Source organism: Stegodyphus dumicola, chromosome 4, assembly GCF_044657685.1.
Source record: "Stegodyphus dumicola isolate Sdum_Otavi_A_Nest chromosome 4, ASM4465768v1".
Classification (NCBI taxonomy): Eukaryota; Metazoa; Arthropoda; class Arachnida; order Araneae; family Eresidae; genus Stegodyphus; species Stegodyphus dumicola.
In genome coordinates, this window is record NC_140771.1 from 179,258,304 (window position 1) to 179,275,393 (window position 17,090).

Here is a 17,090-nt window from a genome sequence, read left to right on the forward strand (position 1 = left end):
AGGAGTATTCGTTCCTGCTCTTGTCAGTACCCTCAGAGAATCTCGACTGAGCCTGACATATGATGAAGTCCGAAGATGAGAGTTCTCCATTCGAGGTAGAATTGAAGAGGTGATACAAGAAGAAGCCCTTTGCTTCAATGTTTTGAAAGCAACGCATGAGACTAGTCACGTGGTGGTGGCGAGTCCGAAACTCCTAACTTGCCAACTATTGTACAAAGTAAAACATACAAGATACAAACAGTAAAAGAAGAATCAAGTAAAAGTGCACTTTACATTATATTATACTGATAACGATTGTATACAATAGACAGTCAGCTCTTAAAGAGAGGAAATAAATATCTGCGAATGTGCAGGCATCTGAGGGCCAGGAGCTACCTAGTCGATCAGCGGTAGTTGAAAAGTCCAGAGTTCAAAAGGTAGTAATAGCATTTCACACATGAATACTGGAAGAAGCGTCCAAAATATAGAAAGTAACTACTCAAAATATTTATAAAAATTCGTTCTCTGTGTTGGTTACATCTATTCTCTAATTGATCCGCTTGATTCATGCAAATGAGGTGGGCGGCGAAAGGGCGTATGAGCCTATCCTCACTCAGAATCTCGTAGTTGAGAATTTCGGCGAAGTTAGCAAGATTATTACTAATCGTTCCAGTAAAAAACTTATCATTAATTCTAGTTGTAAATTCCTTGATGGATTCTAACTTTAAGTCAGAGTAGAGGCTTCTATTTCTAACGAAGTAAAGCACACCAGTTTTAATTCTTGGAAACTTGTTCTGGACGACTAGAAGTCTCTTGTAGTCCTTTTCGGGTTAAGCATAAAACAAAATCGGCCGAGAGAAAAAAGTCTTTTCTTCTTCAGAAGAAAAAGCTTCTCACTTTTGATCAGAGGTGCAGCTGAAAGATGATTCTGTATGATTTTCCACAAACTTGTGCCACATGATGTTTCCATGTAAAGTTATCATTGAGTTTGACTCCAAGATAATTTTCCTTGCTAACTCTTCGGACAGGACGGCCGAAGAGTGTGACCTGAGTCTTGATTTCCGCTTTTTTCTGACACTTCCCGATGAGTATAATCTTGGATTTAGTGGGATGTGCTGGTTTTCCAGCGGCTATGCCAGTCCTCAATAATTGGAATTTTTTTTGGAGTTTGACCGTCGGGACAACGTGACTTGCAAACAAGAGCCATGTCATCCGCGTAACTGGTCAGGAGGTATTTAATATCGTCTTGAAAGTTAGGGAAATCGTTCACTTAAGTTATATAACATATCGGACCAATAAAACTAGATTGGGGTACACCCACAAGGATGTTTCTGATACTCGGCGTCGTGCTGCCGTGCCTGACAGAGAAAGTACGATCTTTCAAGAATGAGGTCAGTTCCCGGATGTTTGGAAAGATAATAATCTTTATATACTCCAAAGTCAGCCGCGCATGCGCAGTGGTTTTGTTCTTGGGCGAGTCCATTGTTATGGATGAAGGGTGTGTCATAATGTAACGGCACTTCGGTGTATATGTGTATGTATAGTAATAGCAGTTAATGTATATCCTTATACATAAAAACAATAGCATGTTGATGGAGAATCAATTAGGTTTGCATTAAACAGAAGTGCAGATGTGGACACGTTTATGCACAGCTGGAGCTAATTCTGACTACTTTGGGCAGTTTTACGGTCGACAGGATATTTAATAAGAGCCCATTTTATAATTTCAATATAAAAGCCTCCAAAAACGCATTGTAAAATCATGCAAATATTCGAATCAACTGTTGCTTTGTGGTTCATTTGAAGGAAACTTTGATTATCAAAACCTTCGGTAGATGTTAACTCTTTTCACCGTAAGTGGGCGCACTCGTACCCCGTAATCATACGACAATAATGAATGGAATGCGTGGTTAAAGGCAGAATTTCATTTCAAGATACATTTTGATTTCATAGGGTAGGTATTTTAACAGTTTTTCTTCCTTTTTTAGGAATACCTGTTTCTTTAAGAAACACGATAACTGCTTATTAATCATTTGATAAATCTCAAGTTGTGAAATATATTGGGGAAGGGGTGAAATCTAATTAGCTGAAAAATGTGATTTGTACTAGGAATGCTTAGAAAGACAGTTACCATTACGAAAGAAGGACTGACGAGAGCTGACACCGAGGGAATACGTTAAAGCAAAATAAAGTCCCAAGTGGTATGGCTTTAATAGAAAAGTATCAATAAGTATAGAAAAGAAAACTGAGTATTATAAGGGAAGGACAAACTGAAAATAGCAAAGTGCCAACCTTAAAACCAGTTTTGCTGTACCTAGTTTATCCGAGCTAAATCGGACCATAACTTCTTCGTAAAATCGAAAATTTAGCTCATGCAGACAAAATTTAAATCCTGTTAATTTATCTTCTGACAAGGGTTTCTGAATTGCTTACTTAAAACTCTAAAATTAAATGCCTAAGTAATGTTATTAATATGTTAACAAATTCTTTTATTAGTAATAGATTTTGGCCCCTCCAGTTAACGAAATAATCCTAAAAGGATTTTATTTTGTGATAAAATATTCATGTAAAAGCTGGAATAAACAAAGCGCATCAAAATTTAAGCAAATTCTGGAATTTTGTCAAATTTCTTACGTGCCTTTTTATGAAACAATATTTTGTTTTTTAAATTTTTTTACACATTTTAGAAACAGTTCTGTAACTTTAACAGCTGCCTTACATTTGCGCCATACATTGATCACAGGAAAAGCATTAGCTGAAACTAAAAAGCTTCGCTTGAGCTTCAGTAGTTCTACTTTTCACATTGTCCATTACCGTTACATTGTCATCCTCAGCATCCCAGAAATTTTTATTGTTCTCCGGATCTGCAGCGTACAGTATTTTCTAAACCAAACTGATAAAACTTTAAAGCTCGGTTCACTGTTTTCTATGCTTATCCTTTCTGAAAAGTCATATTGTGCGATGTTTTCACATCTTTTATGCATTTAAAATTGCCTAAGAATTCAGTGTCAGTGGGTTCATCGTCAGTTTGTTAAAAATTGGTTTCGTCTTTAGTACGTGTAAACCATACTTTTATCTTTATATACAAAGAAAGTATTTAAATGTTCCATCACTAAAATGAAAGGCCAAAGTATAAATCACTGATAAGAGAATATTATTGATTTTCTTTGCACTCTTTCTGGTGTTACTACATTATCATTATAATTTTCTAATCATGATTGCTGGTTCATCTTAATAGAGACCTTGGTTGATAAAGGCTTGGCTAACAAAGGCTATGTCGCATTAGCGAAACAAATGCTACTAGCGCCATCTTGCGAGGCGAATATCGAGGAAATCCGCTGCAATTTTAGCGATATTCGTGTGTTAACAGGAGTACCGTGCTATTAAATGCTGGGTTATCCGACCTTTATTGCATTGAGACTTGTTAGAGTTTGAAATAAGCATTTCGTCATTACTTCACAGAACATATTTTCTCCCCGTCAGTTGTGACTGCAGTACAAATCAGCCTTCATTCTTGTACTTTTTATGAAGAAAAATGCGATAAACGAAAGTGAACTGAGAATGAAACAGTGGGGAACTTGATCCCCGCAATAGTTGTCGTTACCATGGTTATAGATGTGGAAGATACAGGTTTCAAATTCTTAACAAATTCAAACGAGAAAGCTTTTAAGAGAGAATTAGCTTCTAAGGGATGATGTTCGATTTCAGATTGACACATTCAAGCTATAATTAAAAGTCATGGAATAGGACATTTGACAGATGGTTTTAGTAGGTCTGTCAAGCTGCAATCGCGAGAGAATCTGCGCTCCAAGAGGTTTCAAATCATAAATTAATTACTAAAAAATAGGAAAGATACGCTGTGCTTTAAGTTAAGAAAGCTTCAGAAGTCCAGGTGAGGAGGATTCTCACTGTATAAATCCACATTTGAAAAAAATAAAACATGGTTGACATCGCATGACCAAAAGAGAACGAAAAGTTGAATTTGAACATATTATTAAGCGCAGCGAAACCAATAAGAACGCTTTCTTAATTACATCTAGATGGACTATCTTTGCGTACTTTACCATAAATAAGCAAACTAAACCATACTTATATTTATTAAATGAAAAATACGTTAACAGGCATACAGATCAAAATTATATATTAAATGTGATAAACCTTAAATCCATATATTACGTGTGTAGGATGCTATTTAATAAAAAGATTTCAGTTTTTTTGTTTCATCTGTTATTTAAACTGCACACACACACAGAGAGAAAAAATGCTTGACATAGGGATTCATAAGAAAGAAGGAATAAAAATAGAATAAAGAATAAAATAAATAAATAAAAATTATTTTTTATAAAATATTTCTTTCCGAACGAAGACACTGACAAACAAACTATTAAACTTTTAAAATGCAAGAGAAAACGTATAGAAAGTTAAATACTTATTATCTTTTAACTTTTTTCCTGAATATTTTAGTTGCTCTAAATTAAAAAAAGGTCTACAAAAAGCGGGGGGAAAGCGCTACCTCAAGTACGGTAGCACTCACGCTCAGACACGCTTCAAATCGTGCAAGTGGCTAGAAATCGCCCACGCGTTCTCCAGTTCACGATCTGCAAGTTCGCTTCTTCGCTAAATAACCTGCATTAAATAAATAAATGATAATAAAGGTAAAGAAAATAGATAAATAAGAAAAGAAAGAACTAGCTGAGTTGAGATGGCTCGTGCTTCTATTGTTTACAAATCCTGCTAAGGATTTGTTGAGGTCAAACCATAAAAACTGAGCAATCCATCGTAATTTTTTATTTCCCTGTCTCATGAATTTCAAATCGTGAGATAAGGAGGGTTCTCTTTGCTGACACAAGTAAGGTATTGAAGCTAGTGGGAGACTGTAAGATCGGAAGAGTTCTGCAATCTTCCCAAAGATTGCCTGATTATGCTGTTCAGAAGTCAGATGGTTCTGGAAAGAGGTCATACTAATCGTTTGTAGTACAAAAGTCCTTGAAAGTAGTCTGTAGTAACAAATGATATCTGTTTTATTCATAGAGAAATGCCACCATATCACTGCAAGAGAAACTCTAAAGAAATAAAGGTAGTTCCAGCGAAAGTAACGAATGCCAGGTTTGTTGCCCTGGAATATTGTTCCAATACTGAATTATTAACCCATAATTTTCAAACGTGGACGTAATCGCCTAGTGGTGAATGTTGAAGAGTTGGAAGGACGGCATTACTATTTTGAAGCTAGTAATGGAACATTGAGAAGCAAGTGGCTGTTCAGCTTGCATATATTCATATTTTCCCGTTCGAAGGAATCGGAATCAATACTCTAATAGTAGATTTTTCTGAAAACAGGGCAACAAATCCCCATTTATAATGATACGCAGTACCTCTTTCACTAAACGCATCTCTCGTCTCATCTATATTGCACCTCTTTTCACTAAACATCTCTCACCTCGTCTATGTCGCACCTCTTTCACTAAACATCCTTCAGCTCCTTCTATATTGCACCTTTTTCACTAAACACGTTTTCCTGAAAAGTCATTCCTCGGCCTTTATTTTCACAACTGTAGGCATAATGGTCTACTCACAAAATGGTTTTAAATGTTTATTTAAGCTATATGTCTTGGCATTTTTTAATTTCAAGATTTTTGTAAATATTATGAAATCTAACTTAAGTATTCCTTTGATCCATATATGATGTATTCCTTTGATCCATATACTTATGTTTAGAAAATTTTCGTACTCGTATAAAAAATAAAAAACGAAAGTTTTATAAATCGAGGTTAATTTTTCCCTTTATGCCATTAAATGATATTATTTTCTGACTAATTAGTGTCTTTAATTCATATAATTTTAATATATCTGGTATGCCGAAAGAATTTTAGCACAAACAATTCATAAGTTCTCAAAGTCTAATGGCGTCATGATCTAACGAGTCATCATTACATTTCACAATATTCTTTAGCAAAAATTACACAACTTATTTTTGGAAAAGTATGCAGTGCGTCTGCAAAGTTTTATCACTAGCGAGCCCATACAAAATGAGTAGTTGAAGAAAATTCCATTTTTATCTTTTAGGCTTCAATATACAATCTTTGTATGATTACACAATGCTTGTTATATTCATTCTGCTGTTTGATTCCTTCATCAGACATATATTTTGTAATGCTGTTTAATTTTCTGATTACAAATTTCTGAATCTCTTGAAAACTATTAAAATAACAAGTTTGGAAACGAGACTGGTGAATATAGAGGGCGGTTCAGAGCTGTGACACTTTTTTTTCTCTCTAGAATCTGCTTTTTGATAGCCCAAAATAGAATGGTGTTTTCGTGCAGTAGAAAATAGTAGTTCATGTAAATATTTTCAGATTTAACATGCAAAAATACGGAAATCTGTCCATTACATCCTTGTAAAGTGTGGAGTTCATCCTATCTCCTTCTTAAAAAATTCCTCATGAAATACATTTTTCATATAAAAAAAGGTCACCCCATAGTCTTTTGCCCCTTATCTTTAGAATTCTGAAACAGAAGTTTATCACTGAGGTTAAGGCAACTGAATATAGGCAGTTCGACTTAAACGGGCTGGCAACATGCTTAATTTTCCTGATTTTTCCTTACGGCTAACGTGAATATGAGCCAATTTCTCGAAAAAAATCATTTATGAAGTAAACGTATCCCCTCATGATCAGCTCTCGTATCTGCTCTCCACTGTCAAATTACCCAACTAACCTAACCGAAGCTTCCGTGGCCTTGGGGTAAGGTTCACCAACTAAAACAGTTAACTGCCATTTTGTCTCATGATAATAAGCAAAGCACTAAATTTCCCTTCCAAGCAAAATTTATTTGAAAAATCAGGATTAAATCCCGTTTTAGAGCTAAAATTTATCCTTTTCTTTCGTCAACACAGGAGCAACTTTCGCTGGACCAAAGCCTGCTTAGAAAATTGCTTTTGTATGCAGACGGTACTTCAGGAAAGGAAATTTGAGATTTTATAATAATAAATGCTATTAATTATCATTTGGCACATTTGTTCAAACCAGTTAAAAAATTGGTATTAAAACTTTGCAGACGCACATAGTGCACAATAGGTATAAATCTTGCTTTGTATTTTACTCTGCCAGGTAAATAAATTTATCGGTTCAAAGCGTAATAACTGCCGTAATATCTGACCCCATACCTGCCTCCTCTATTAATGATTATAGGGTTTTAAAGTACGAGGCCAGGTAAAACTGTATCCGGTAAACAAAATTTTTTTAGATAAAAATTAATCTGCAAGAAAACTTAATTATAGTTTTGCCTGCCTAGTTTTAAAATGTTAGATTCATCTTTGAATTTCATTTAAAAAAAAAAAAAAGGAAAGAAAAGAAAAAGAAAAAAGTGGCCTAATTTATAAAATCTTTTATATTACTTTTAACTGAGATTGAACAACCCCCTCCCCCCAAAAAATGTTCGAACTAAGCATAAAGTTATCTTTTATATTCTTTTATCTAGTTCTGCGTTAACTGAAAATAATAAGCATTTGATGCTTCTCACTGACACTCATAGATGAAATAACAGTAATCAAGATTTGAGCCAGATTTTAGTCTTTTGTATTGTAAAAAAATAAGGAAAGCCTTTTTTTTTTCGAAAGCAAACGCCCTTTCAGGAAATCATTTTTTTTTCTTTAATCAGATGTTAAATAAGAAATGAAGTGCAAAAAGTATTCGTACCGTAGGACTATATGAACTAGAAAAGTCTAATTGTTGAATGTATGAACTTAAATTTCATGAGTAATTAAATATATATGTTGGGATATAGTTTCCTGTTTCCAAGCGAAATTTAAATGAATGTATTGCATACATAAGTAAAATATTTACAAAACAAAAACGACCCATTAGCTTGTGGTATAAGTGGCATTTACTTTACCTTGTGGCATTTACTTTACCTGGACTGGTGTATGGGGCCATTATATCCTTAAAGCTATTTTTCGAAATTCCATTCGAGGCTACACTTTCCAAATTCCTCTTGAGTTTATGACATTGAGATCAGAAATGCGAGTAGCATGCACATTCACAGGAGCGTCATCTTAAGGCATGTGATGCAAGCAGCGCATGCCTATACGTGCAAAACGGCGAAGAAAGAATTCTTATTTGACATTAATTTAACATACATCATGTAATAAAAATACTTTTTAAGTACTTTTAAACTGTAGCTGTTCACTGAATCACTGATTTAAGAGTCGGATATTCAAAACAAAACGAATTGCGTGTTATCACTTCCCATGGCTTTCTACCCATCCCTAATCATGCCTGACGAAATATTTACAACGGGCAAAGCGAACGCCTCCTTCTCCTCCTTTCAACCTGCAGTACGGGGGATTATGGATGAATTTAGCTTTCTAGTATGCTGTCACATCATAGAGATCTCATCATTAAGAGAGGATATTCCGTTATTTACCGTTCAATTTAAATTTTTTTACTTTATGATGGTAAAGAGGTGATGGAGCATTTAGCATGATGTTATAAATTTATGTAAATATTTGTGTTTATTTGATTGTATTCTGGTTTTAAAGTATTTTTGCGACTTTATGTATTATTTCTATTTATTTATTTGTCTATTTAGTACACTTTATTTAATAGTTTTGTTCTGTTTTTAGTTTAATTGAATTTATAACCACATATTGTTTTTATGTTTATTTCATATTATTGTGGATCTTGCAATTTTGAATCCTTCACTTTTCAGTTGGGAAGACTTGGAAGCTGAGATATCGGCAGAAACTTTCTTGACTACTCTTGATGAAAATTTTTATTGCATAGTTGGAAACCTTCGGTCTTCTTAGTAACTTGGAGATATAGTTTTGATGCCTTATGAATGATTTTTCTGAGATTTCCAGAATTGCTAACCGTTTGAACCACAGGCGTCAGTTCAGAGTTATTCTATTATATTCTATTTTACATTTTTGCTGTGTGAGTGATATCAGGGACATGCGTTATTTTTTATGTACTAAGACGAATTTGATTTATGTCTGCTGCTTTCCTGGAGCTATTTATAATTGTTTACTAACTATTTATAGTTGCCTATGAGCTTTCATTTATTTCAAAAAAATATTAACTCCTTCCTTTTCATCTGGCGTAGTTATTGAAGAGATCTTTATTAAACCGTTACTCTGAAAATTTGGTTCATCAGCCCAGATACCGTCTATTTGAGATATTTGGAACAGTTTTAATCGCATGATTAAAGCCATCGGAAAAAATATTATATTTTATAAATAAATGCTTAGCCACGAATATAGTATATGTCAGTTGTCGATGCTTCAAATAGATGCCTTCTGTAGCAGCAGAAAGGGAAAATAATCATTATCCTTAAAATTACTTATTTATTGACCTTTTCATATAATAAATACCTTACTTGCAACGGATTGCCGAAGAAAAGTATTAAGAAAGAAAGGATAAAATTATTTTTATTACTTTTTCAGCTATCAATTTAAACTTGACATTTTAATTTTGATTTTTTGAATCTTAATTTTTAATTAATAGTTTGGCCTAAACTTGTCGTATTTGATCCAAAAAATGTTAGTGAAATTGAAAAGATAAACATCTAAAATTTACTTTTAATCAACAAATTTGAAAACATTTTATTAAAATTATGTAAAAGCAAACTCGTTGTTAGATGGAGTGCACATGACTTTCTATATCAAGGTATTAATTATAATACGTAATGCGTCTACAAAAATTTAAATATGAATTTTTTGACAAATTTCAGAAAATTTGCTAATGGATAATTACCATCATTTATTACATCTTAACTTAATTTTTCTAAAATATCCCCCGTCTACAGACAGGATTTTCTTAGCCAAAAGTTTTCTTTCAGTCGGTAAAATCGGCGGTGTCGGTGGTGTCATGGCGTCAAAGAATATCAAGAATGCTTTGCTCTAAACGAGGGAGAAAAAGATAGGGAAAAAAACAGGTAAGCAGATTGACATTCTGCTTAAAATTTAGGGGGATTAGGTTTAACACTAACCAATATTTTTCCGTTGGTATGGACGATTTTGTGATGGATTCGAGAATGTTAAAGATCAGACGAGGAAGATCTCTTTTCTCTGTCTGGAAGGGATGAGAGCGTCAAAACGATCGGCAATTGTTGATGAAAATCATCATCTGCCTCTTCGAATAATAACTGGTGAACTTATCATGAATATACTGCTCTTATTTTATAAAGATGCAGAGACAATTTTCTGAAGAGAATCCAGCGCATCAACCTGTATAAACTCAATCAAATAACTGTTTTCTTCTGCATAACAATGCGCACTAACGCGATCATGTTCTCTCAAACAGTTTCTAGCAAAGAAAAATATCACATTTTCAACTCTCCTTATTCACCACATTTGGCGTCTGGTATAGGGTACTTTCTTTTCTCTAACACGAAGTCTTGATTTAATGGCTATTACTCTTATAACTTTACAAATTCCAGAAAACCGAATCAAAGAGTTCTACGAATGAATCAAAGAGCTGTATGAACATACCAAACGTTCTACTTACTCACAAAGCTTGTATATTGAAGACTAAGAAGTAAGAATATCTTTTTTTCAAAAATGATTTTATATAAACTATTTCATAAAACTTTCCAGACCCACTATGTATATGGCATCAGAGTCTTTCTTAATAATTAGACGAATAGATTATGAAAATTCTAAAATATGAGTTTAATATATTATAAATTCAGTTCAAAATACTGCTAGAAAAGAAAATTATACTGAGCTGATATTTTTAATATATGGCTTCATCACGTTTTATTCATAGCAACAGGGATCCTGATTATAAATTAGATATATCATAAAGTTATAGTCTTTTTAAATTAATGTTAATATATATATTATTACAAAAATCTAATTAACTTCTAATTGGTCAAATATGTGCTTGTTTTAATTTGAAAGTCATATTAAAGATCTTACGTTAGCTTGAATGACAGTACTTTGGAAATTCGTTATAAACCAGGCCGTATTGGAAGATAAATTTCAGAACTTACGTCCTGAAGTGGTAGTAATGAATGAGAGATAAATGCAGAACCGCATAACATAACCGTTCAAAAATTCTGCAACTAATGTCTATAATATCAAAAAGGATATAAACCTATGAGTTATTAAGGAGTGTTCACACTGATTTTAAATTTATTAGTTTGTTAAGCAATGTACATTTCTCACTTGAAAGCTAAATCAAAGATATGTGCAGTAGCAACATTTTTCAGAACCTGAAATTGTCCATATCGCATGGTTGATAAATAAAAGACTGATGATTTGGGAATGGCAGAAGTGGCAACTTCGTAGACCGCATGAATGATAAATTAAAAATCTTTCTTAACATTAAGTGGTAATTTGTTTGGGGATCGGAAGGCAAATATCATGATAGCAGAATGTAATGTAATATAAAGTAATATGATGCGGAACTTAATAGGTAACACGTGACGCGGTAAAAAAAATATAATACATGATTTACTACTGAATGGAAGTGTTTTGCTTCTTCCTTTGAAAAAAGACAAGTGTCAGATTGTCTGCCGTAGTGCAGAAAGGCCTGATATATGAAATCAATATAAAATTAGTTCGGAATATTGCTTGTTTTTAAAAGCAAATTGATTATTTTTTAAAACATTTACTATAAATTACGAACATCACATTTTTAAAGGGTATTGTTAGAAACAGAATTCCTTATCATAAATAAAAATAAAAGGCATTCAAATCTAAAATTTCAGAATTATCATCACTGTTGTTCACGAAAGAATAATTATCAGACAACACTTGTCAGTCACATGAATTTCCGTTTCGCAACGGGGCAACTACTCACTTTCAATCCACGCATTACAAACATGAATCAGAACAATAACATTGAAATGAAATGTAAGTAAGCTTTTCTCAGCTGAGATAAAAATTATAATGAAACCCATATTAAAGCTGGAAAAACTGTTTTGCATCTATAAAACTGCTATTTAATTTAACATCATCTCTCGATTAATTTTGTTGTTAACCGGCCTACTTTCACCGTAATGCAATATCCATACATTATCTGCAAACACTTGCAAGAGAATTTCTTAATCATAACCTTAGCTTAAGTCTTATAGAAGCTGCTTTTTCTCTAGTGTAACTAGCTTTCTTAATAGCGAATGCCATGCTGTTATTACTGCTAAACAAACGAGAAAAAAGGCATTTCGCAACTGATATCATTGTTCTTGCTGAGAAGAAAAAGGATTGGTTTCGCATAAAGGAACCACGTGGATTCTCATATCAGAATATTGTTTAATTTTTATCATTAAAAAATAAAGAATCTGTGAGAGACTACATGAGTTTGCTGCACTATGAAAAGTCGCTAGATTTTTGAACGCAAATAGCCCTCGCCCGATCAATTGAATCTCGAAGCCCGAATTTAGAATTTCGAGTTTATTTATTTTATTTTGTGAAATCAATACATATATTATTTCCACATACATGTTGTTGTAAAGATGCGCATGTATTTTATGATCTCAGGCACGAGATATTAAAATTTGAAAACTGCACAAAATAAAAAGTATGAAATGCTTCCGAAACTGGCTTTAAGAGAAGTTTTGTGTGTAGATTTAGCCCAAAAAGGAATGTTAATCCCGAATAGGATATTAGTCTCGAAATGACATTTTGCGTTGAATATTTGTAAATCAAGGAGATTAGAATAAATAATATTTTTTTGTGGCATAGTGTTGCCACCGGTCGCTTTGAAATCGTTGAGTTTCTTAATGAAAAATTTGTTACAGTCTTACAAGATATGAAATATATGATAAAATAAATTCGGGCTTCCATGTTTGGATGGATGGCTATGCTATTCAAAATTTGATGGCTCTAAGGATCTTTGTTTTTTCACAATGCGAGAAACGCATATACATACATTCACTCAGATTCTTCATTATTTAATTATTTATACATTATATAAATATATTTGGGGGAAACAATTTAAAAAGGGATACATCTCTTATAGCAAGGATATTAGAACAGGTGGAGTAAGCATGACGTCACAACAATGAAGCCTAAACATTGTTATGTCACAACAATCATAGCCTCCATACAGCAGGACATTGAATAGACTGCGAAACAAGTTATGAAATAAAATTACACTGACTTGTTTCCAAAACTGCAGTTTCCAGCTCGAAATGTCAAGAACCATTCTTGACACTGGCTAACGTTTAATGTTAGATCCCATTATACTGCATTAATATTAATAATTATTTAAACGAAATCATTAATCAAATTATGCTGACTATGCTTCTTTGTTACTTCCATTATAGGTTAAGAAAAAGAAAAAAAAAAAAAAAAAAGAACTATGTAACAGAACTATTTAAGTGTAATTGAACTATTTTATTCAACGCCATGAACTCATGAACTGTAACCGAACTATTTTATTGAAACGCGATCTCGTGGCGATATGAAAAAACGTCAGTCGAACTCCAGCCGCCATGATGTTAGTTTACTATGTCTCTGTTATTCAAATGTTTGATGTTCCATTTGGTATATGTTTCATTTTTATGTATATTTCTTTTGTTTGTAACCGTTCCTGTGTGCTCTGTTAATAAATCCTTTTAAAGCTAGCTGGCATTAGTGTCTATTGAGGAACGGCTACATCACATTTGCGCCCAACTAAATTTGAATCCAAAATGGCGCAACAAAATGTTTAAAATTTCTGTTTGGCTTTAACAAGCTCTCACTCCCGAATTTGACTTTTAGTTGCTGGAGATCGGCTCAGTTTCTTTTCAGGTGTGGACTGCTGGTCAAAATTCTGGAAACCAAATCTGGAATTAAAATTGTTATGCCGTGCTGCTAGCACATTGAATCATCAACTGGACAATTTCAACGGAAAAGATAAGTTTCGTTTACATTATAGTTTAATCTCAGTTTAAAGTTCTTCTAAACTGATTATTTATTATAAGCTGCTTCTTAAAGCAAATGTAAATTCTTTACTGAAATCTGATTTCTTGGTACTACATAAGAATATTAAACGAAAGCAAACGGCTTTCTGTTAACCAAACGTTATTTCTTGAACTGTAATTTGTTATTTTAAAATGTTAATGCGCATATTAAATTAATTTGTAGATAATATTGTTTCACTGAATTCATGTTTTGATGTTAAAGTTTGAATATATTCATGCACGTTGTTCATTAGAATTTATTAGTTTCGCTTCTGATTTACAGCAGCAGATGTTTTTCCTCGCGGAATGTTTAGACTAGCGATGATTTATGATTTGTTTACGTCAAATCTTTTATTATTTTTATTTCCTTTGAGTGCTGTTGTTCCTCATTAAATGTTTTATTCTACAAAAAATAAAATATTGTATTTGTTGATTTATCTTTCGACGAACATTTTGAGAAAATGATTATAGTATAATACTTTAAGAAAATGCGATTGTTTTCCTTTAATGAATGCATGTCTTGAAAAATATTTCTTGAAGCGAAAGAAAATACTTATGAATAAAATCGAATGAATATTTAATTAAAGTAAAAGAGTTACTAAATGTGTGTTGCTTAATTAGCTTAATATTTTGTTAAGATTAAGATTTCGAAGAATTCAGCTTGAATATAAAAGCTTATGGTAAGACATTTATGTATGTTTTTGTATGTTTTGCTAAGTAGTAAACAATTTTTGAGCAATTTATTATATGTTATTTTCTGGATACAAGTTGAATTTATGAGGGCATTTTATGATATTTTTACGACTCCGAAATAATAAACTTTGGGAGTATTATTGTTTACATTTATAAATGTTGTTTAATAGTGGTATATAAATATACGAGTAACATTGTTTACATTTATACATACTGTGTAATAGGGGTATATACATTTTACTTAAAGGTATAATTATTAATTCTAAAATACTGTATTGCAAATAAAATCGAAATAACAACAAATTCAACTTCATCTTTTCCCTCCCCCCTGGCCTCTCATATAATTATGGCTTACCTTGCCAAAGCACGAAAAGAGGATTTGTAAACTCTCGCTACATAACTGGGTTTCACTGTAAACGACACTATGCGAGTAATAGATCTTAAAGATATTATCGTCAATTCTGACACTTATGATGAGGCTTTTACCAGGAATCTTCTGGAAACTTTAATCGAAATTAGACAACAAAAACAACGTGAAAGCAACGATCTAGAGACACGTCAAAGAAAAGAACGAGAACTTTTATTAGAATTGGAACTTTTAAAATTAAACCTGGCAGCTGCTAGCTCAAATCCTACCTATGCCGCCTTTGCTTCAAATGCAGCTATTGAAACAAATATTCAACACCTAATCCCTAAATTTACAGGAACTTTTGACATTGCGACCGACCTGCAAATTTTTGAAAGAAAGTTAATATAAAACAAATAGATTACATCACTCATCTCCTATCTCTTCTGCCTATAGAAATTTCGAAAATTATTTTAAGAGAATCAAAAGACAAATTAGAAGATTATTCTTACATCAAGAAGATTCTGCTACAAAGATTCAAATTAAATGCTGAATCATTTCGAATTAAACTTACCACACACCAAAAACACCGTGGGTCCTTATGGAAAGATTTTGCTTACGATTTAAATAATTATCTCGAAGAGTGGCTTCATAGTCTTACAGACTTTGAATCACTCAAAGACTTGGTCCTGACGGATCAGCTTAAAAGAAGAGTCAGTAGTGACGTTAAGGAGCATTTTATTGATACTTGGGGAAAAATAAAGAGTTCATTTGAATTAGTACAGAAATTAGATGATTATGAAGCTGTACGTGTTAAAAATACGAACTATAAAACTCAACTTCCTGGCAGGCGAAACCGACTAATCCATCCAAACAAAGTAGAAAATCGAACAAGTGACGTACAAGGAACTCATAAAACCTTTTTAAATCGTGGTCAGCAACAAACAGAGGAAAAGCGACCTCCTTTAACATGCTATGGGTGCGGAAAAACTGGTTTTATTAAGTCTAAATGTCCAGACTGTAACCCCCAAAGACATCAAATTCATCAAATTTTGGCACTATCCAAATCCGATCCTGTTTATCTTCCACTCGGACTGCTGTATTTCCAATTAGTATTGGTGGTGTTTCCTGTACAGCTGTCGCCGACAGCGGCGATATTTCATATTCTGCAGAAATAAGATGCAGTATTTGAAAAGACAACACTACAGGTGTCTTTCGCTGATGGTTTGGTATCTGAAAAAGAGGTACTTCGCACCGAACAAATTATTCTTCTCGAAGGCAGAGAGTTCAAAACTCCGCTCCTTGTGTTGCCTGATGCCAAAAATAACTCGACTCTGTTAGGAATTGACTTTCTTCAAAAAGCTAAAATTGTTTTAAATCTTGCTGAAAATAAGTGGAACTTTTCTGAACCTCGAAGAAAATATAGCTTCGTGAAACCTCATCAATCCCAAGTACTGGAAGAAATCCCAGTTGTTGTAAACAACTGCCAACTACGAGAAAATGAAAGACAGCAATTATATACAGCCCAGTGGCTTGCAACTGATGCATTGCTTAACAAATATCACACTGTCTTCAAAGTAGGGGAGAAGCCACTCCATTCATTGAACATCATATTAACACAAGAAACAGCCCCCTGTTTCAGTCCCTCCATATCGGATGAGCCCAAGTAAGAAAGAACTGTTGAAAAAGGAACTTGATTCCCTTCTGAAACAAGGTATCATAAAACAGTGTGAAAGCCCCTATGCCTCTCCTGTGGTTCTGATTCCCAAGGCGATGGGAAAGTACGGTTATGCATTGATTATCGTAACCTAAATGCTCAGACCGTTCCAGACACTTATCCTTTGCCACGTATAGATGATTTGTTGAGTGAAGCAAAACCTACATCTTATATGTCAACTATTGACTTGAGATCAGGTTATCATCAGGTGAGAGTAGCTGAAGAAGATCAAAATAAGACTGCTTTTGTTTGCCCTTTTGGTACATATAAATTTACCCGAATGCCGTTCGGATTGAGAAACGCTCCTGCCACTTTTTCTAGATTGATAGATAGGTTCCGTTCTGGACTTAATAATGTGTTTGCTTTGTCATATTTAGATGATATCATCGTGCTGTCATCTAGCTTCGAAAAGCACCTTTCTGACGTAGAACAAGTTTTCCAACGTCTATCGTTATTCAAGCTCAATGCTAA